The 21,431-nt window shown below is 43.8% G+C and overlaps 1 long non-coding RNA gene across 1 annotated transcript in view; it reads right to left on the reverse strand.

The window, feature by feature from the left end:
• The window catches only part of LOC126537990 (uncharacterized), a 38,698-nt gene that overhangs the window by 13,504 nt on the left and 3,763 nt on the right, over positions 1-21,431 (reverse strand). Inside the window, exon 2 of the long non-coding RNA XR_011893947.1 lies at positions 9,629-11,518. This is a non-coding gene — a long non-coding RNA (uncharacterized lncRNA). The remainder of the gene's footprint in view (positions 1-9,628; positions 11,519-21,431) is intronic.

Here is a 21,431-nt window from a genome sequence, read left to right on the forward strand (position 1 = left end):
TAGAGAAATGTGCGGAATATAACCAACCCTTATATATAGCCTTCAGTGATTACGAAAAAGCATTTGATTCAGTCGAAACCTCAGCAGTCATGGAGGCACTACGGAATCAGGGTGTTGATGAGCCATATGTAAAGATACTGGAAGCTATCTATAGCGGTTCCACAGCCACCGTAATCCTCCACAAAGAAAGCAACAAAATCCCAATAAAGAAAGGCGTCAGACAGGGAGATACGATATTTCCAATGCTATTCACAGCGTGTTTACAGGAGGTATTCAGAGACCTGGAGTGGGAAGAATTGAGGATAAAAGTTGATGGAGAATACCTTAGCAACTTGCGATTCGCTGATGATATTGCCTTGCTTAGTAACTCAGGAGACCAATTGCAATGCATGCTCACTGACCTGGAGAGGCAAAGCAGAAGGGTGGGTCTGAAAATTAATCTACAGAAAACTAAAGTAATGTTTCACAGTCTCGGAAGAGAACAGCAGTTTACGATAGGTAGCGAGGCACTGGAAGTGGTAAGGGAATACATCTACTTAGGGCAGGTAGTGACCACAGATCCGGATCATGAGACTGAAATAACCAGAAGAATAAGAATGGGCTGGGGTGCGTTTGGCAGGCATTCTCAAATCATGAACAGCAGGTTGCCACTATCCCTCAAGAGGAAAGTGTATAACAGCTGTGTCTTACCAGTACTCACCTACGGGGCAAAAACCTGGAGGCTTACGAAAAGGGTTCTGCTGAAATTGAGGACGACGCAATGAGCCATGGAAAGAAGAATGATAGGTGTAACGTTAAGGGATAAGAAAAGAGCAGATTGGGTGAGGGAACAAACGCGGGTAAATGACATCATAGTTGAAATCGAGAAAAAGAAATGGGCATGGGCCGGACATGTAATGAGGAGGGAAGATAACCGATGGTCATTAAGGGTTACGGACTGGATTCCAAGGGAAGGAAAGCGTAGTAGGGGGCGGCAGAAAGTTAGGTGGGCGGATGACATTAAGACGTTTGCAGGGACAACATGGCCACAATTAGTACATGACCGGGGTAGTTGGAGAAGTATGGGAGAGGCCTTTGCCCTGCAGTGGGCGTAACTAGGCTGATGATGATGATGATGGCCTGAAAACTGCAGAGCCTCTTTTGGGCTATTTGGTCATTGTAATTCTCGCTCCGTTGTTTTACGTTCACTTATGTGTGCAGGAATCTATATTGCGATGTTTGCACCATTGTGTATTTGCTAGCAGTTTTTGTTAGCTGTAGTATGTACTAGATTCATTGTCTTGTACTGCGCTTTCTCTTCCTATTCTCTTTTTTTTCTGTTTTGTTTTTGCAGCTACAGTTATTTTCAATGAGTTACAATGTATCTTCGTTTTGTTATCATTTCCCCCCTATGTAATGCCCCCACGGGCCTTTAGGGTAACCGAATAGATACATCATTGCGTACTTGCCAAACAGTTGGTACCAATAAGAGGTTTCACGATAAAGATGCTGGTGGTGACAACTTGAGTCTTTCTTGGCTTAGTAGTAGTGTCACGTCTTTGATTTGTTATCCCATACAGTCCAAGACTGTCCAAGAAGCTGCGTACGCCAACACTCACTGGCTGTAATAGCGTTTCAAGCAGTCTGGGGCAGTCTAGGAAAACAAATTGAAGAAACCCAGTGCATGCATGCGTGACTAATATAAGAAACAGCCAAAAATAGTACATTGCACATCCAGTGGATGTCAATGTGCATATATATTAGATGTTGCAGATACAGCCATACATAGTACAATGGATGTCCTCTGGATGCAAGTGTGGTTAATATGGATATCTACCAAGTTGATATTTCCAAATTCCCTGAATTTCCCAGGTTTTCCCCGAGTGCCTTTGAAAAATTCCCTGAGTGATGAACAATGTTTTATGTCAAGATGGGCTGAAACCATATCGCCCGATGCTGTCACTCTCTAGTAAGCATACGAAAATTCTTTTTTTTTTACGGCTTAATCCAATTTGAATACTAAGGAGTAGTGTTTATATTATTCAAAAAGAGAATAGAAGGGGGGGGGGGGGGTAGTACAATGCACTGCAAATATGTCTGAAAGAAAATGCAGATGGAGTCGGACATTCTCAAATACGAATAAAAAGGAGATGCATGCAGATGCAAATATTTTCGAATATGAACTATTTCTATCAACTTATTTATTTTATTTATTTATTTATTTATTTATTAAGAAACACACAGCACCAAGGCGTTACAGTGGGGGGGGGGGGTACAACAAGAAATACATAAGACACCTCTGCTCCTGGACAGTGTTACATGTGATAAGAAAAGAGGAAAAACAAAAAAGAAGGTAAAGCCCTTAGCAATGCACATCTACAATCTACTACATCAAAAAGAAAGCATCATTTGATTCAACCCTCGCAACATCACTTGGAAGTCTATTCCATTCCCTAATGGTTTTAGGAAAGAAAGACATTCTAAACAATTCAGTTTTTGTCGCAAATTCACAAACCTTAAAATCATGGTAACACGACTGGATCTATAACAAGGCTCTTGCACAAACTTTTTGCGATCAACCCGAACAGCTGAATAATAAATAGCATGGAAAAACTTCAGACTCAACTTCTTACGGAGCGTGTCCAGCAATTCCCAGTTGAGTGCTTCCTTCATACGCAATTCACTGTACTGAGCCCCGCATATGCCAGATACGAAACGAGCGGCAATGTTCTGCACCCACTCCAGCTTATCTTTATCTCTACGAGTAGGTGGGTCCCAAACCGTACACGCGTATTCCAGAATTGACCTCGTCTTGTACAAAATGTCCCGACATGACTGTGGAAAAGTGTTTGCATTTCGGCGAAGAAATCCCAGGGTTTGCATGCTTTAGCAGTGACGTAATCGACTTGATGGCACCAATTCAAAGCGGGAGCAAAACAAACATCTAAATATTTAAATTCGGATACCTGTTCCAACATTACATTCCTAATAACCTATGGTTGCATATCAAGGTTTTTCTTGTAAATTTCATATGAACAGATTTAGACAAATTCAAATTCATATCCCATTTGACGCAGTTCCATTCTGAGATTCTGTTCAAGTCTTACTGAAACATCTCAGCATAACGGTCACAAGTGAATACTCTATAGAGGATGCAGTCATCCACAAATAATCGCATTTGAGACACTATTCCGTCACTAATATGATAGCAAGCTCAGTGATATAAGGCCCGAACTTTGTCACAATTGAGATTCTCTCTCAACAGCTCGTAAGTCAACAGTTGAGGTATACTCTCAGCCCACGCACAATGCCTCAGTGTTGTGTTTCACTGAATTAACATGGCAAGCTGGGCGAGTTGGTGACTGAACATGTTCCTATGGGTGGGCAGTGCTACCCGGACGAAAGATGAGAGGAAGTACACAATACGAGCGCAGACTAACAACTGGTTTATTTTTTCAAACAAGGGACTATATTATACAGAAAATGTAAACACGTGTAAAGTGACGTTTACAAGGGCGTTAGCCTATCTTGCCATTCAAAAAATCAGTTTCTTTATCCTGCAGAGTGATAGAAGTCTGGCTGACGCATGCGCCTGAGTTTACATGCATGAAGTAGGCTTCCACAACCTCGCGGTTCATTTGATTCATATTTTTATACAATATTCCCATTCGTTCAAACATAGGTTTGCAGAAGCAAACTCTTTCCTATCTTTATCCAAGTCATGACCCGGCCTACTTGGCCGCGACAATAGCCGCGTGTGAGTGCCGTGCAAGGGTGGCGTCTTGGCATCTTTGCCATGGTACGTGTCCAGAAGAAGCTATGGCTCTGTGTGGAATTTTCCGCCCCTCGGTTGGCCACACCAGAAGGATTTGCAAGATCTTGCGGTCCGAATGGATGAGCCAGGCCAGGTTGCCGAGAGACTGCCTCAAGTCCGTGTGCGCTTTTATGAAAGGAAGACAATGAGAGTGCCATCGGTACTACGAGTGGTCTAGGTCAAGCCAGTCTTCGCTAAAATTCCTCTGGAACAACGTCCGGCGCACCCTACCCCCCAGGGCGAAGAAACCGAAGCCCACAACCCAAGTGCTGAACCTCACCAATATTGCCATTCCAGATAAGCACATGAACATTCTTGAATTAAGCCCAAAGTTCTGCTTAGAGCCATGCCTAGACACTGTCAATAAGATAGCCGCCGTTAGATCAGTGTCCAAGCATGTAGAAAACAATGAAAAATTCAGGTGCATTTCTGAGTGTGTTGACGTGTTAGACAACAAGGAAACCAGAATGGCAGAGTGCGAAAGATTTAACCCTTTGTGCAATTTTTAAGAGAAAACGAAGTGAAAGTACTGACCTCTGATAAAGAAGGGTACTTCGTCCTCCTAACAGAAGCACAGTTTTCTGAGAAAGCCTCAGCCACTTTGACAAAAAATTAAAGAATGTACACATTCAACCTAAGAAAGTAAAAGATCAAGCAAAAGAAATCGTTGCTGGAATTCAACACTGAGTGTCTATCTGGTACAGTGAACAAAAGTCAGGGGTTGAACCTTAAGGTTTTCCTTATGATAAAAACGCATAAACCTGCGCAACTTTTATGCACAATTGTGTCTGAGAGAAACACATAGCAACACGTAGTTTCTGTTTATACCCAGAACTTAACACGGCTCCAGCTAGAAGACCCATTCAAAGTAAAAATAACTCGGAAGATGTTAGGTTTTTACAAGAAGGGGTGTATCCAACATGCACAGCGCTCAGCATCGACGTCACAGATTTATGTTATTCCCTTCCTAGAAATCAGCTGATCGAGACAATCAAAGATTGCATTATGGAAAACGACGAGTTAAAGTTTAGAAATGAGAGCAGCATCCCGGTTCAGTCTTTTCTCGAATTCTTGGTTTATTTAAATTCCACATTCATTGTCTAGGATAAAGAAATTATGATTCAGAAGCAGAGGCTCTGCATTGGCTCTCAGGTCGCACCAATTCTTAGCGGGATCTTTCTCAGCACTGTTGAACACGGCACTCGAGAGCGTATTAACAGGAACATTGATCATGTGCTTCACGTCTGTGGAAGACTACTTGGTAGTTATCCGCTCTCAACCAGTTCCTAAGATATTGGAGTTATTCTCGCAGCCTTTGATAAAGAAGAAATGGGTCTCAGGTTTACTCATAAACTGCCGAGTAATAATGAAATTCAATTTTTGTATTTGCAGTAAAGATTAACAGCGCAACATATTTGCTGGCAATATAACCCCAGGACAAGCAAACCAATTCTAAACTACGCCTCGGCACACTCAAAACTAGTGAAAAGAGTAATTGCTATGACGTCTTTGGGTTCTGCACTTAGAAAGTCATGCCACTACCTCAGCAATCTGAGCTTTTCGCAACAACTCAATCGTCTAGAGAAGGCCGGTTTCCCAAAATCTATTATGGTGTCAATATGTGAAGGGCTGCTAAAGAGAATAAAAAAAGGGGAAGCACAGATCGAAAAAGTTAAAAAGTACGCAGTCATCCCTTATGTACATCAGATGGGGCATGGGTAAAAAAGACAGCCATGAAATATGGTGTTCAAGAAGTCTTTTCAACAAAGAACTCCTTAAACAAGATTTGCAATCTTGTCAATAGATCTAAACAGGCTTCCAAAGCTACATGCCGCGTCAAACACTCGGGGCAGCTTGTGTAAAGCTCGGTGGGAGTGGTCTACGTCATTCCACTTTGGTGCGGCAAAAAGTACTTTCGGCAGACGGGACGCTGCCTTAACATCTGCCTTAGGGAGCACCAAGGTGTGATCAGGAATGAAACAGGTTCTAACCTGGCCGTGCATTGTAGAGTTTGCTTATACAAACCTATGTTTGAACAGACGGAAATATTGTATAAAGATATGAATCAAATCAACCGCGAGATTGTGGAAGCCTACTTCATGCATGTGAACTCAGGCACATGCGTCAGCCAGACTTCTATCCCTCTGCAGGATAAAGAAACTGATTTTTTGAATGGCAAGATAGGCTAACACCCTTGTAAACGTCACTGCACACGTGTTTACATTTTCTGCGTATTATAGTCTCGTTTGAAAAAATAAACAAGTTGTTAGTCTGAGCTTGTATTGTGTACTTCCTCTCGTCTTTCATCTGGGTTGCGCTGCCCAACCACAGGATATTGGCTTGGATGAGGGACACCTGAGTCTTGGCATCAGCCAACACAGTTTTTTCAGCTGAAGCTCCTTCAAAATGGTGGCAGCACGCTTCCTTTCCCATTCAATCCTCAATGCGTAGGGCCTTTCTGTTCTTGTCCTCCTTCCGCCACTCATTCACCCCACGGACCAGTTGAAGCATCTTCTTGGTCAGTTGCACAGTTCACGTCCAATTTTTGAAACTCCCTAGGGGCCGCGAAAACGTTAGAAAAATTGGCCAGTTGTAAAAAATAAATACATGTCATTTACTGCCCTTAGGAACTCAAACCGCCACAGGCACATTCGAAAACGTTCTGAAGCCCTGTCGGTACACGTATTAGGCATATCAGTGCTCGTACTGTGACAGGCAATATCGGGCGCACGCATGTCTAATTAAGGTATACATACCGCGTCCCGTGCCAATAGCCTCTTCCCACGCTCGTTATACTTCACTGCAATACTTTTACGTATGCTTCACCAAGTAACATTTCTGTACGGAGGCGAAGCTGACTTTCGGAAACCGGCATGCAATGCACCGCGCTTTCCAAGCTTCTAAGCCAATCGCAAAGACCACAAAGGCAGAGTCTGAGCCATTGCTGACAGCAACGAATTCTTTCAATAAAAAACACAGCACCCAACAGCACGAAGCTTCATAGCGAATGTCGAAGCAGCTAGGTCTAGCGTTGCCACGGTGGCTACGGCTGCCAGCAGATCTGCGTGCTAGAGCGCTGGTTCGAGGCAGCGAGGTAATCAAAATGGCAGCGGCGGTGGCTTTGATTAATGCCATTTCGGACCTGCGGTCACGGCAAAACGTCCGTAAAATCAGACGGCGAAGAGTTCTCACAACTGAAATTTCAGACGTTCTGATACATTGACTTTACGGGGTACGTGGTGGTGGCACGAAGCCGTCCAAATTATCGGGAATCCAGAAAGTCGGCTGTTGACTACACGGCATCAAAGATGATTCATTACAATTTCTGTCTGTTACTCGAGCCAGCATTACCGCGACTTTCGACCCTTTCAGTAAAATTACAGCTAATTTTCCCTGATAGAGGCACAAATTCCCTCCGCTTTCCCCAAGTTCTTCCAGACTACTCAAAATCCCTGAGAATTCCCAGTTTTCCCGCTTGGTAGACACCCTGGTAATAGATATGGCTAGAGGATGTTGTAGAGGTCAATTAGATGTTACACATATCCAGCCCTGTCATCCCCACAATGTACCGCTTGCATGTTCTGCATGTATTTGCGATGATCCATAGTTCCATACATACAAAGGTTTTCTGAATAAATCTGGATATCTAATGGATGTACTGAATGTCCAAGGTGCACCATATTATGCACATCTAATGGATGTATCTGGCTATCTGGGTATTTTATATGAGCTAACTATGCAGAGAGCTGACAGGCTGCAGTGGCTGCAGTTTTTTATTTAATACATTTAACCCAGCACTGAAACCACATCTGGACATTGAGGGTGCAGGCTACTGTACTAAGCTCGGTGCACAAGCCACAAAAAGATGAGCACGATGTTTGCCTGTACAACAAATGACTTGGTGCCTAAGCCTCCAGCAATCATTGTCACATCTACAATAAACTTGCCTTGCCATAGCATAGCAATACACTTCTCACTTAAAGGCTGTGCATTGAGGTGACCTTGGTGCATATACAAAAAAAAAAAGTTTCTGAAGGAATCTTCCAGAATTGAGGAAATGCCAGAGCTGTCAGATGCTACCAGTACATCCAAACAGTGCACATAGAGCAGAGGTGAACACTAAACTAAATCAGGGTTTTTGGCATATAAAAAGAAAAAGAAGCACACCATCGTATCATGCAAGCAGGGGCGGCAGTGAATGCTCCGTACAAGAAAACCTGTATGTTGAAACTAGGTACAAATCGTGCCACGCTAGTTCAAAATCACTAGTAAAACATTACGCACGCATCCAACCTTTTTTTTTTTTTTTTCAACAAGGTTACTTCGCTTCCTTGTGCGTATTTAACCAAGCATTTTCTGTGAATAAAATGTAGTTTAGGTTCAACACTCGTCCTGTGCAGTTCTTTCTTTTTCCTTGTCATTTGTGCTGCCCCGTTATCATGAAACAAGACCAACTCGCCAAACTTTCCATTCTTTTGAAAACCTTCTCTCTTATGCACACTCATGAGCAGCCTGGTCGCCTCATTTCGCATGTGCAGTACACGCTCATCAGTATTGTTCATATGGTGCTGAACCGAAGGGAAGAGACACTGCACAGTCCCAGCATGCTCGACCAGTAGTGGCAAACATGAAATGTGCTAGAATGCTCAAAGGTAGTTCGTTACCATGGTAATGACCGTAACAGTGCCATCAGTGCAGTGGAGCCTGTGAATATAGATATTGTAGGCAGCCATGAAGTGTGAACTTCCTAAGTAGGTGCTTCGAGCTTTCACCATTGGCAGCGAGGGGTTACATCAGTAGGTGAGAGTAACTGGGACAGAAGACGACGTAAAATTTGAGTTGAGGGTACATATATTTTTCTTCTATTTTTTAATTTATTGGTTGAATAACTTCGGACTGCGTACCCCTATAACTGTCATTCTTGTTTCAGTTATCTCTCCAACCATCAATCTTCCCAACCCATGACCGAAAAACAGCGGCTTGAAAAGTGTTGGAGGGCCTCTTGAAGGCCTTTTCTAAAAAAGCAGAAATAAAAGAACTTTCAGCTGGATAACATTGAATCAGTTTCTTTAGTCATCAACCGTTTGGAGCTTTGGGTAACCTCTCAAATCCAAGCAATTATTATGCAACTGGCTAGAGTAGACCTCACGCCCTGCGTTGCCAATATTTATGGGCAGTACTTGCTTTCTATAATATGGAATGTATGGAACAAATGACACCTTAGTCAGCTGGACTGTTTATGTTGCTCATCAGTCATGTGGACCTTGCTGAAAATACATAAGCATGATCACTGTTTCAGACAGTATACAAGAATTCGGTTTGGATATTTTGCAGTGTATACTGCAAGCACAGTCAAACACATCTACAATGAACGCTACTACAATGACATTACCTGCACAACGAAGGATTCCGTGTGTCCACCCGCTAAAGACCTATCATTGGTGTGCACTGTGACAGCCTTTGGAGTGAGGACCACTACAATGAATTTGCCAGTATAACAAATTAATTTAGGCATTCCCGATGTCTAATTTGTTGCTTTACAACCAATGCCCCTAACGGTGCCACCACTGCCCTCTGCAGCCGCCTCCCTCAGCTATGGTCAGTGGTAGAACTAGCGACGTAGTTGATGAGCTTGACCATCACAGTATTTTAGTCCTGTAGCACAGCTCCATGAATTGCTCAATGAAGGATTTTGGAAGCCCCAGTACTATGCTGCAAAAGCACCTGACTGTACACTGCCCCGTGAAGTGTGCACTTCCACTACGTCTGAAACTGTTGCTAAATATCAAGTTAAATGTAATGTTGAATCAAAACAAAAGGTCAGAATGTGCTCACCTGTCCAGTCTGTGCCCGGAGACAAATTCTGCAGCCCGTGTGACCAGCCCAGAGTTTCGACGTGTTGTTTCCCATACAAGGAAGCAGTCTGCCATAGACTCTATTGCCAAAGAACCAGCTAGAGTTACAGTGACAAGAGTGAACTCAGTTGAGATGTCCTTGGCTAACTCCGAAAGGAAGGCAGTCATGTGGCTTGTATGTTCCGCTCGGAAGTGCACCCTTCGTATCTTCTGGCCAGACTTAATCACCTGAGCAAGTTTCTCCAATTCATGCGGTATATCCTTGATGTCTTGGATCCCGTGATCTGGTTCTTCATATTCATCAAAACTAGGGCGGAATTTGACATACACTTCTAACTCCCTCAGGGTCACATTTTTGGATAGCGACTCGACAAGTATTTTCCATGATCTATTTGTGTCATTGGCCAGGTCCCCAGATTCCGTAAGCAACTCCAAACGCAACTTTCGAAGTGATGGTGCCACATTGATGTATTCGGCAACGGCTGAAGAGAGAGAAACATCACCTGTTCCAACTCCAATACAAACGGATGTAATGTGATTAGATGTCCGCAGCTGGCACAACAGCTGCTTTAGCTGATCACCAAAACAAAACAAAGAGACACTTGTGAGTGCGGCAGATTCAATTATATTCCCACCAGAGAAAAAAAATATGTCAGTCCCAAGAGAGGCTTTTGTTTCTGCACCGCTTTTTCTGAGAACTTCACACAGACTTTGCAGCTTTTTGCGATCTTTGCCTCGATCAATAGTAAGCTTCTTCAAAGATGACCTCCTCGATGTAATCCAAATGAATTCGGTCCACTGACATGTACTCCAAATGTCCATAGGAAGCCGGAGCTCTTCCAGTGTCTCATTGCTCGAGAGTGATGCATGCCAGCAATAAAGAGCACTCTTATGCATTTGTCCCAGCGAGCAGCACACCAAGCTGAAGCTCTGCATAACTTGATTTTCTGTGAAAACTCTTGCTGCCCGCTCGGCACTCCTCTCATCAAATTGAATGTTCCTGAGATCCAGTTTTTTCACAGTTTTGCTGGCAAGGAGGCCTTCCGCCATCCAGCAGGTGCAGGTTTGCCTTTCATCATTGCCTGCTACAACGCTGAGGATGTTTAATGAACTGGTGGTCTTCAGGTACTCTGCAAACTCGTGTCTGCTGCCTTCACATATTGAAGCGTGTACAGATAGCTCTCTCAGCGCTGAATTCTCTTTCAGAGCTGCAACAAAAGCAGTGGCCATGTGTTTGTCCTCCATACAAAATTCAGAAATCTTGAGGGTCGTTAAGTATGGACACACTCGCAAGAGCATCGCTGCAGTGGTTGGAAATTCGCTGTGATGTTGCCCTGGTGCCAAGCATTCCAATGATTCTAGGTTTCTCAGGGTACACAAACTGGCAAAGAGGGCCTCTGTGGCAGCAGATTCACTGAAGTCGATTTTCAATGACTTGATGGAAGGGCTATGTTGGAACCCATTGCTGAGGACCGAACCATGCTCTAACAATAAAAATGGATGAATAGAGAGATAACGTATGCAAAAATGCTTCTTGAGAAGCCAGTACACGGCTGCTACTGCTTGATCGTACTGTTCTGGCAACACACTTTCCCGGAACAACCATTCATCTGGCACACCAACTAGAGCCAGCTGTCCCCTCTGCCCTGGCATTTCTCGCAGCTCCATTTTTACATGAAAGAGAAACACATTGATGAGGGAGATACGGTCAACTATCCAACATGCATGGTGTTCAGTCGCTGTACAGGGCTGATGCAAAGGTGCACTTGAGCAGGGACTGGTTGCTGTAGACAATCTAACCGTGGTGGGTGGTGACGTTTCATACATATTGGTGTCATGCAATTCGTCTCTGGCTTCATCTCCGGGCTCCCTGCAAAAAGGACAAAGAAAGAACAAATGACACTTGTAGGCAAGATAGCCCCATGCAATCAGCACTCTAGCATGCGCAGCCTAAAAGACCCTAACAACTTGCATATGTCTAATTTGTCTGAACTTACAGGCCTACTACAGTGACTACAGTGTTTTCATCCTCAACTTGACGGGGCAGTAGTCACTGCCGTTACCATGCTTTTTCATTTGACATCGTGCAAGAACCATTTCTGCACGAGTTCACCATTCCCATGCATTCACTGCTTTGGAAGTGCAGGTGTCATGCAAGCTTTTGGTAGGAGACAATATGGCACTGCACTCATCAAATGTCAGTGCGTGGACAACAGTCAGTCATGGAATAAGGAAGTGAGGAACAGGTTTGATGCCTGCACAGTTGTCACGACACACTGGTAAATCCTCGTAACACATTAATTTGCTTTAATTTGATCGCTTTTTATAATGTCACATTTTCTGAAGAAAGAAACAAAGAAAGAAAGAAGTCACAGCCAACTACGATAGTCCCTATTCCGAAATTTGAGCGCAACTCTAACATGTTTTCATTTCGCAATATATTGGCTGGCGGAGACCATCTGTCTCATGCGGTAAGTTGCAAATGGAGCAAAGTGTGGTGTGACTGCCCTGCTAATCAGGAGATCGCAAGAGACAGCGTGGCAAGAGGCGGCGGGGTTACGCCAAGGGACGACGCCGATGTGAAACACAGGAACGGGCACCTCAGAGCTGCGCTCTAAAACAAGGATTCATGGAAACCCTTTCATATAGTACAAGCAGGATAGAAATTATTGTGATAGCGAATAGAAATACTCTTCACATTTCCATATGCACATCTGTCAAAAAAGCTTAACCACCCAAGGCTCCCATCTGTGGTTGCACTATTCTTGATTTCCAGAAGCCACGAGGCGCACAGGTGCTGCACTGTGCTCTCATTGTACATACTCCCACCACATCACAGATAGCACATGGCAGAACTAGTCGAGAAAGTGCCACCGAATGAAAGAGACTTATAGCTTGCACCTGGCAAGATGCCATCAAGACTCCAACAGATGCCACTGACGATTAACATTGCTGAGTGCAACTATGGTCACCCCAAAGCAAACATGGGAAGGCAACAGGAAGTGTAGTGCATCAAATGTGTTGCCTTTCAAGGCTTGCCACAGGTTTATCGTTCATGGACTGCTAAAGTTCTCCATAACCAAATATGAAATGCATAAATTATGTGCTTTTCATCTAATTATAAATTACGTGCCAGTTGATGGTAATACAATTGTAAAGTTAAGTAGAAATTGCAAATTTGCATCCAGCTTGAGTTTATATCAAGTGCACTTATCATACCATGCTGTCGGTGAGGAGGAAATTTTCTTGTATTGTGCATGAACCTACCTTACAAAATATATTACAACACAAAGTCACACAAACAGTTACTGTAGAGGAACATCTTGTGTTACCAAATCCAGAAAGGCACAAATGTAATAGGAAATAAATCAGTGATAAGTAATTATGTGCACAGCCACATGACAATAGTACCAGAAAAGGGGTAACTAGATAAAAATCAAGAAAATTAATGTAAGTTGAAGAAGAAATGTACACATACATAATGAAGAAAGCTACAATATAAAAAATTACACACATAAAAGTGATAACAGGATATGCATGAAAAACCTTAATAGTATCGGGGGATGAGCTCCACTACTACCTGCTGTGGTAGCGTAGTGGCTTTGGTGTTGTGCTGCTAAGCCTGAGGGTGTAGGATTAAACCCAGGCCACCACGGCCGCATTTCAATGGGGGCAAAATGCAGAAACACCCGTATACTGCGTATTGCGAACATTTTAAAGAACCCTAGAAGGTCAAAATCAATCGGTAATAATTATGTCGTAATTATGCCTCATAATTATGTCGTGATTTGGAACATAATACCCCAGAATTAAAAAATTTTAGCTCTACCATTGGCATGGCTGGTGCTGCCGTCAGTGCGACATTGTAGGAGGGATCACACAGACAGAGCTGGTGCACAGGCCGCACTGGAGGCGTCAAGAGTAGAGGATCAGAAGCAAGAATGAATGTTATTAACTATGCCACGCAGGCACTGGCCATGCTGTGAACCACAGTGCAGCTATGATAAATATTAAGACATCGAAGGAGTCACATAAATATTGGGTCGTTGCTAAGGGCCATTGCATGTTCTTATGCCTGATGAAGTTTCTATAGTCGCATAAAGTATTTTTGAACACTGCTGGAAGGTTTTGCTAAACAATGATTTCTTATGTCCTGCCATATGCTCATATGCTGTCACCTAAAGTACACAGTGCAGTGTAAATATGCATTTTACATTCACGGAAAAAAGAAAAAAAGAAAGAAAGAGAAAAGAAAGAAAGAGAACTGAGCAGGTACGCAGTAAGACAGAATGTGCGTCTTATCAGTTCTTTATTTTGCCGCTTTAGTGGCTAATAATTTCCAGCAGGTAGTTTTGCCAGCAATATCAAACTGTAATGTTTTTAACTATACTATGTATAACGTATCTTTTTTTTAGAGAACAGTTTTTTAAATTACCTGTGAAAGCGCAATTAAAAACAAAGAGGATTAAAATAACAAATGCACATGACATGCACCGACTCACAAGTGTCTTTTCTACTAGGAAACATTCATATGTATATATTGTTACGATCGGCTAGCAGGGGCACCGACCTTCGAGCTGGACTCGAAGCTGGACTGACTTGGACTCTGCTGACGAACTCCAGACTAAAATGGCGGTTCTCATTGTTTGAGCCCCTGCTGTTCATGCTACTCGCAGTGCAGGTCTAACTTTTATGTAGCACGCATTTGTGCACATATTTCTATTTGTTGCCAAAGTCGGCAGTTACTGTGCCTAGGCACAGTAACGGCAGCTATATCTTGAGTACGCCATAGCTGCACGAATAATAAATCAGAATGCAGACATCTGCTAAACACAGCCAAAATTATATTGGGTTCAAAGATGTCATGCAAATCTAGGCTGATTAAAACATTTTTAATGCGGATAGGTCGGGTAAAAAGAAAACTCTAACGAAGGGGTGCGCAATGACCCAGACCATTTTCAACGTTCAACGTTGATAAAATTGTTATGGCCACACGCACGGCGGGCTGACATATCAACAGTTCTTATGTCCGAAATTATTTGTGAAATGGCGTCATGTATATTTTCTTTCCTTCCTTGCATAATTTCTCAAAAAAGTTGTGCCATACCAAATCTTAGTTTCTTCATCTTAGGATCACTTGAACGAAGTCCAATTTGAAAGGCAAATCCTTCGGCATTATAGCATCAAGAAATAAACGTCAGATACATTACCAAGCCTTTTTGTAGTACGAGCAAACGCACCTTTGACAATATATAAGGGAAGTAGTAGACCACCATAGGTTCATATAAAGCCTAGATGCCACATCTGTGTTTTACAAACATAAAAGGTAAATATCCACATACAAAGTGTATGTTGTTACAATTTCTCTTGGCGGCGTTCAAGTTCAAATGAAGCTAATCAAAAGGTGCCGTTCGAGAAAAAACACTCCGTTAGCTCGCTTGCGGCCACCACCTCCACCGTTGACACTGCAATCGAAGTGACTGCAGTGGAAGGAGCTTCGATAAAGCAGTGCAACATGGATCCCAGCAGTTATTGAAGTAACTCATTCATGAACCTCTCCTGTCATAGATGCAACAACCAAATTCTTCAGGTGCGCAGGGCACTGTGTGCCAAAGGGGCAAACATTGGGAACGTCTGATAGGTGTATTCGGCCTAGCTGCCGCCACTGTCGGGCGCCCGGGAGAAGCCGAGAGAAGGAGTGCAGGCCTAGGAGAAGAGAGGGGATGTTACTTTTAGAACAGTTAGGGGCTTTAGTTACAGAAACATTTATCGGAATTCCTGTTAGTTCGTTTAAGAACATCCTTCTTAGAGTGCGGAATATTACTGCAATGCTAATGTGCAATTTAAGCATATTGCTGCATTATCTTCGTCATGTCGAAATTCTCCATTGACGCTCCCAACCAACCAGAACTTACTTGATGTTCATGTTGACGCAGTCCCTTTCACAGCGTTAATAGATACCGGAGCCCAGGGGTCCATAATGAGTTGTAACCTCCATTGTCGACTAAGGAAGGTTCTCACGCCTCCTACTATTCGAGACGTTTGCGTGGCCATGGCAGCAGTGCTGATGCCATTGGAATGTGTACTTCCTGTATATGTATCGCCGACCACCACATTCCTGTTCTTCTTACAGTGCTGCCCAATTGTCCCTATGACCTAATTCTCAGACTCGACTTCCTTACGGCACATTCAGCTTTGACTGTTCTGCCGGTACCCTTTTCGTCGAACTTCCTCTACTCGCGCATATTCATGCTGTACTGCCAAACAACTTTAGTACGACCGCCTTCATCCACCTGCCACCTAAAACCTTGACTTTTGTTGGTTTGCTATCATCTTTTCCTTTGCCCAATGGTGATTACGTCGCCACACCTGTTCCTGATGTCCTTTTGATGTGCAATATCACTGTGCCCTGCTCCATCGTCACCGATAACCGGACATGCCTCCCCGTCGTCAATTTTGGCCTGACAAAGGAAGTTCTACCCAAAGGTATATCGGTTTCAATGCTCTGTGCTATCGGAGATGACCACATCACGACGTTTTCCATAGACGTCTGCTCAGATTCTTCACTATGCCCACAGGATGCTATTTGCCCTGACGCAACATTTCGTCCCGTGATTGCTGCGGACCTATTGCCTGAACAAGCAACAGCTCTGTCACCTTTTGGTTTCCTACCACGACATCTTCGACCTCAACAATCGCCAATTGGGCCAGACTTCAATTGTTAAGCATCCCATAAATACAGGTGATGCCAGTCCTATTCATCGTCGGCCATATTTCAAAGCATAAGGTTATTCAAGATGAAGTGAACAAGATGCTTGCCAAAGGCACTGTTGAACCTTCGTCGAGCCCTTGGGCGCCGCCTGTGGTGCTTGTTAAAAAGAAAGATGGCACATGGCGTTTCTGCGTAGATTATCGTCATCTAAACCGCATTACCAAGAAAGATGTCTACCCATTGCCTCGCATTGACGACGTCCTCGACTGTCTCCATGGTGCCAACTACTCTTCATCAACAGACCTGCGGTCTGGTTAGTGGCAGATTTCTGTGGATATTTTGGGAACAATTACATCGAAAATGATGATATGTTGGATGTCTACTAAGCAGATGTGTCTGCAATAGTACTTGGCTGAAATTGTGATTTAAAGAGATGCATTAATGATTTAAAATTTGCTGCAAGAGTGTTGTGCAGTTCATGTATTACACCTAAACAGGCCGAATGCACCACCTTTCACACATTATATTAGAAGAAAGTTTGTTAGCAGTAAGCAAAATTGAAAAAACATAAGCAAACAAATGCACATACAGAACCAACAGCAGCAAAATAGAAACATCATGCAATGCCGTACATAAATGTACATGCAGTCAGTCGCTGCGAGCCCATGCGATCACTGCATTGACTCATCAATGGCTTAGCTTGTAAAGGCAGCTTACTACACTAGCTTATTACACATCTTATCCTCTAAGAACTGCCTCTTTCACACAAGCCAGTCTGGCAGATCACGTCGCAACACACGCACAAAGTGACCATTTATAGTATTTGTGAAGAGACAGTGTCTATAGCATTACGTGCTTTTATTATCCAGGACAATTAATTTCGTAGTGAATAACTTCCATCATTTTAAAAGCACTAACAGCAATGACCAGGAGATAACGCAGAGCACACTGTGTTATCCCTCATATCACCTCAACGGCGTGCTCCCTGTAGATGGGCCCACTGTATGTACATGACACCAATAGCAAATCACTGCCGAGAATAAGAGAACCAACAACTGCTGTTGATACTAATATAGCAGCTGCATTCATAACTCATGAAATGTTTATAATTTGTGACTTGCAAAAATGTAGAAAGGACACGAAAAAGAAAAACAAGTAAAACATGACTTATAAAGTATGTAATTCTGCAAGTCACAAATATTCACCAATGTCTGACAAATCATTTAAGAGTTGTACAGAATGTTGTGTTGTGAATTGGCAATGTGGACTCGATTCAAGCATGCTTCCACACATCTATGCTCCCATGGATCTTGTGCATGTTTCACCCTCACCTTCGGATTATTGTAGCCACTCAAACTACATCTTATCGCCTTGATGCAGTGTTGCAGCAAGTTGAGAAACCTTGCACACACACCGCTGCATTTGCAGCACAAACACTGACTACAGCTGAGCAGAAATACTCGGCTGGCAAACATGAGGCATTGACGTAGCTCTGCACATGGGAGAAATCGCACGTGTGCCTGTGGGGGAATAACCCTTTAGTATAAAAACGGACCAGTACGCCCTGGATTCACTGCTGTCTACTCATAGTACCGGATAAAAAAAAAAATTATGGGGTTTAATGTGCCAAAACCACTTTCTGATTACGAGGCACGCCGTAGTGGAGGACTCCGGAAATTTCGACCACCTGGGGATCTTTAACGTGCACCTAAATCCAAGTACACGGGTGTTTTCGCATTTCACCCCCATCGAAATGCAGCCGCCGTGGAGTACCGGATACCGTCTGCTCTGTATCGCAAGGTAAACAACATGCCTCTTGTGCTATAATTTTGAAGTGCAGTATGCTGAACCTTGGAAAACAAGGTAGCAGATGCCTTGTCTTGGTTGCCTGCACGACAGAAAGGAGGTGGGCTACAGTTTGAAGAGGAACTCGTGGCCTTGGTAACATCAACAGCGCATCTGGATGACCTCAAACTTGCAAATGCTGAAGATAGCATGGTTAGGAAAGTTGTCAAGTATGTTCAGACATCAAGGCCAGCACAAAGCAAGTTGTCAACTGAACTGATTCAATACCACGAAGTTCAATCCAAGTCAACTGTAGCTTAACAGTTTCTCCTACAGGCAGAATGCATGAGCGTACCCTGAAAGCCCAACAGCTTGCCTGCCTGCGCATAAAGAACCAACAAAGGACTGACAGCTGAAGCTACAATCTTTGACAACGCGATGTGCAATATCTACCCGGTGACCGTGTTTGGGTTTGGACTTTGATAAGCTGATGACAGGGGCCTAGCCAGGGGCGGGAGGGGGGGGGGGGCTTATGGGGCTGCAGCCCCCCTCTTTTGAATTTTTTCGTGCTGTCATGCGCCGCCGACCCAAAACAACCCCCGGCACCAGAAATCATGCTCGATTTTGTCTAGAATGTCCATTTCATGCCCAAAAAGACATTTTAGTGCGAACATAGTGAAATCGGGCTGGATTTCGTGGCAACGCCCATGCACCGGGAGTCGCATATCGTAACGCAAGGAACTCCATCCGAGCACGAAGTTTCAAAGGCCTTTGGATGGCGAGTGGGCTCGTCGCGGCATCTTGCGGAGGCCGAGGAATCTAGGCAGTGCTTGGATTTCGATTCTGAAATTTTATGGGCATAAAGTACTCAAACTTTTGATGAGAAAGGTGCATTGACATTTACAAAGTCGTGCTTTAGATTTTCAATGCCGAAACTACATGGGTTTAATTTTATAAACATTTGACGCCAAAGGTACATTGGCTTTTCTAAAGACGTACATCGCACCATACAACGAGAGAAGCCAAATCAACACACTATCAGACAAGTTGACAAAGCACGCAGCGAGGTCCGATGAGATGAAGCATTGTGGTGGTTCATTTGTGCCATCATGTCACAGAAAAGAATATCAACCTTTTTTTATCCTGCGCCAAAGCATCCATGTCAAGACACTAAAGCCAGCAAAGGTAACTAAGTGCTTATTTATTTTTCTACTTGGAGTTCTATTCGCGAGGTCACATTGAGCCTTTTTTTTTTCTCGCTACTTGTGGGCTGCCGAACCAGCCAGAGTGCATGCGTTTTTCTCCGGCTGCATCAACCACCGCGCAGCGCACTTCAATGCGCGTTCGTTTTTCTTTGGCCAAGTGGATTTTTGCCTGGCAGAGTTTTGAACGCTTTCTGGCTAGCAGACGAGAAAAATAAACAATGCATGGTCGCTCGCCGCCGTCACCACGGGGACTCAAAGATTGCAATGCGTTCACCTGAGTGCAATTTCTCCGGAAAATTTTTTCTCGCCGGTGTAGGATATCGAGCAGTATGCGTATGGTTCTCTGTGTACCATGCATCTCACGTTTTCTTCTATATTCCTTCGGTAGCCACACTAGGTTCCCAAAGTAGGCATTCGATTGTAGCCAACATGCTTTCCTTTGCGTTATTTCATTTCGGTGCCCCCCGCGCCACAAAAGCAAAAAAAAAAAAAGACTGTCGCGGCGCAGCGAATTGTCGCATGGTGAAAGTTTGATTTTATTACTTCTTTTGCGGAAAGTAATGGGCCACGGGATGCTTCAGTTGCCGGATACTCTTATTATATTTTGGGATAGCAGTTATAGGGACACTCCAGGTGCATTCCTGCCGTCATCCTCATGTTCCATATAAAATCTAGGGGCGGTAACATCATGACCGTGCGCCGCATGCTGTATGTGCAAGTGAAGGCGTAGGGGGGGGGGGGGGGGCGCATGGGTGAGCCGACGATGATGGCTCAGTCTTGTGTGCGCAAGAGAGAAAAGCAAAGAGGAAGTGCGCCACCTTCTGCCGTGCGCGATAATCAGGGGGAGTGGGGGGAGCTGTGATCTCTGAATCTGTGGTTGCGCAACATGTTTATTTGCCTTGTTTGACGCACCATATACAGTGGCTTTTTCTTAAACACAGATTTATTGCTTATACATATATTTAAATATCTTGTTGCGACATTCTGTGTATATATGCTGTGAACTTTGTTTCTAGAGACACATATTTGCCCTTTATCAAGCTGTATCTTGGCATTTGTATGTTCCATTGTATCTTCACATTTCTAATGTACGAAGGAGAGTCAAATCAAAGTGAGCCAACCCACCCTGCGCAATAATGGTTCGGTTCATTATCTGCGAGGTGTGCACATGGTACAGAGGCATCTCTTATTTACAAAAGTGACACGCAGGTGTGAGGTCAAGGTTCTTTAATGCTCGCATACACTGGGTTGAACATGGTTGTGCAACGTAATGGACACTCCAAAAGTTGAACAGGGTGGTGTCGTGAAGTTTTTGACAGATGATGTTTCCCAAAAAGAAATTAGTCACCGTATGGCTGTCATGTACGTTGAACATTGCATTTCATTTGCCACTGTTAAGCGTTGAAGCAAACGGTTCAAAGAAGGACATGAAAGTTGCAAAAACGATCCAAGACTGGGCCAAAGCCACCGTGCAATCACCCCCAACACAATTGCAAAGGCTGGTTAGACAAGAACGGAGGATAAGCATCGATGAATTGGCAGGGCATGTGAACATCAATCAAGGTTCAGGTCACACAATAATTCATGAACACCTCAGTTATCCGCTCTTGTATGAGCAATGGGTACCCAAGATATTGAACCGCTGCCAGAAGACAGAGAGGTTCGGTGCTGCCTTGACTCATTTAATCCGGTATCACAATGAGGGTGAGGAATTTTTGTTTGCACTTGTAACTGGGGATGAATCATGGTGCCACTACTACGAGCCTGAAAGACGACGGCAAAGCTTACAGTGAAAACATTTGAATTCACCATCTCCATGTAAAGCAAAGGCCATCATTTCTACTGGAAAGATGTCGACTTTTTTTTTTTATCGTCAGGGGCCATTATTGATCGAATTTGCTAAACCTAGAGAAACTATCAATAGTTTCCGATATTGTGCAACGTCGGATCGGCTGCGTGTCGCTGACGTGCTTAATAAAAAGCTGGCAAAGTTGAAGTGGGAAACGCTGCAACATCCGCCATACCGCCCAGACCTGTCGCCTTGCGACTTCCACATTTTGAAGCATTTGAAAAAACAGCTC

Source organism: Dermacentor andersoni, chromosome 4, assembly GCF_023375885.2.
Source record: "Dermacentor andersoni chromosome 4, qqDerAnde1_hic_scaffold, whole genome shotgun sequence".
Lineage (NCBI taxonomy): Eukaryota > Metazoa > Arthropoda > Arachnida > Ixodida > Ixodidae > Dermacentor > Dermacentor andersoni.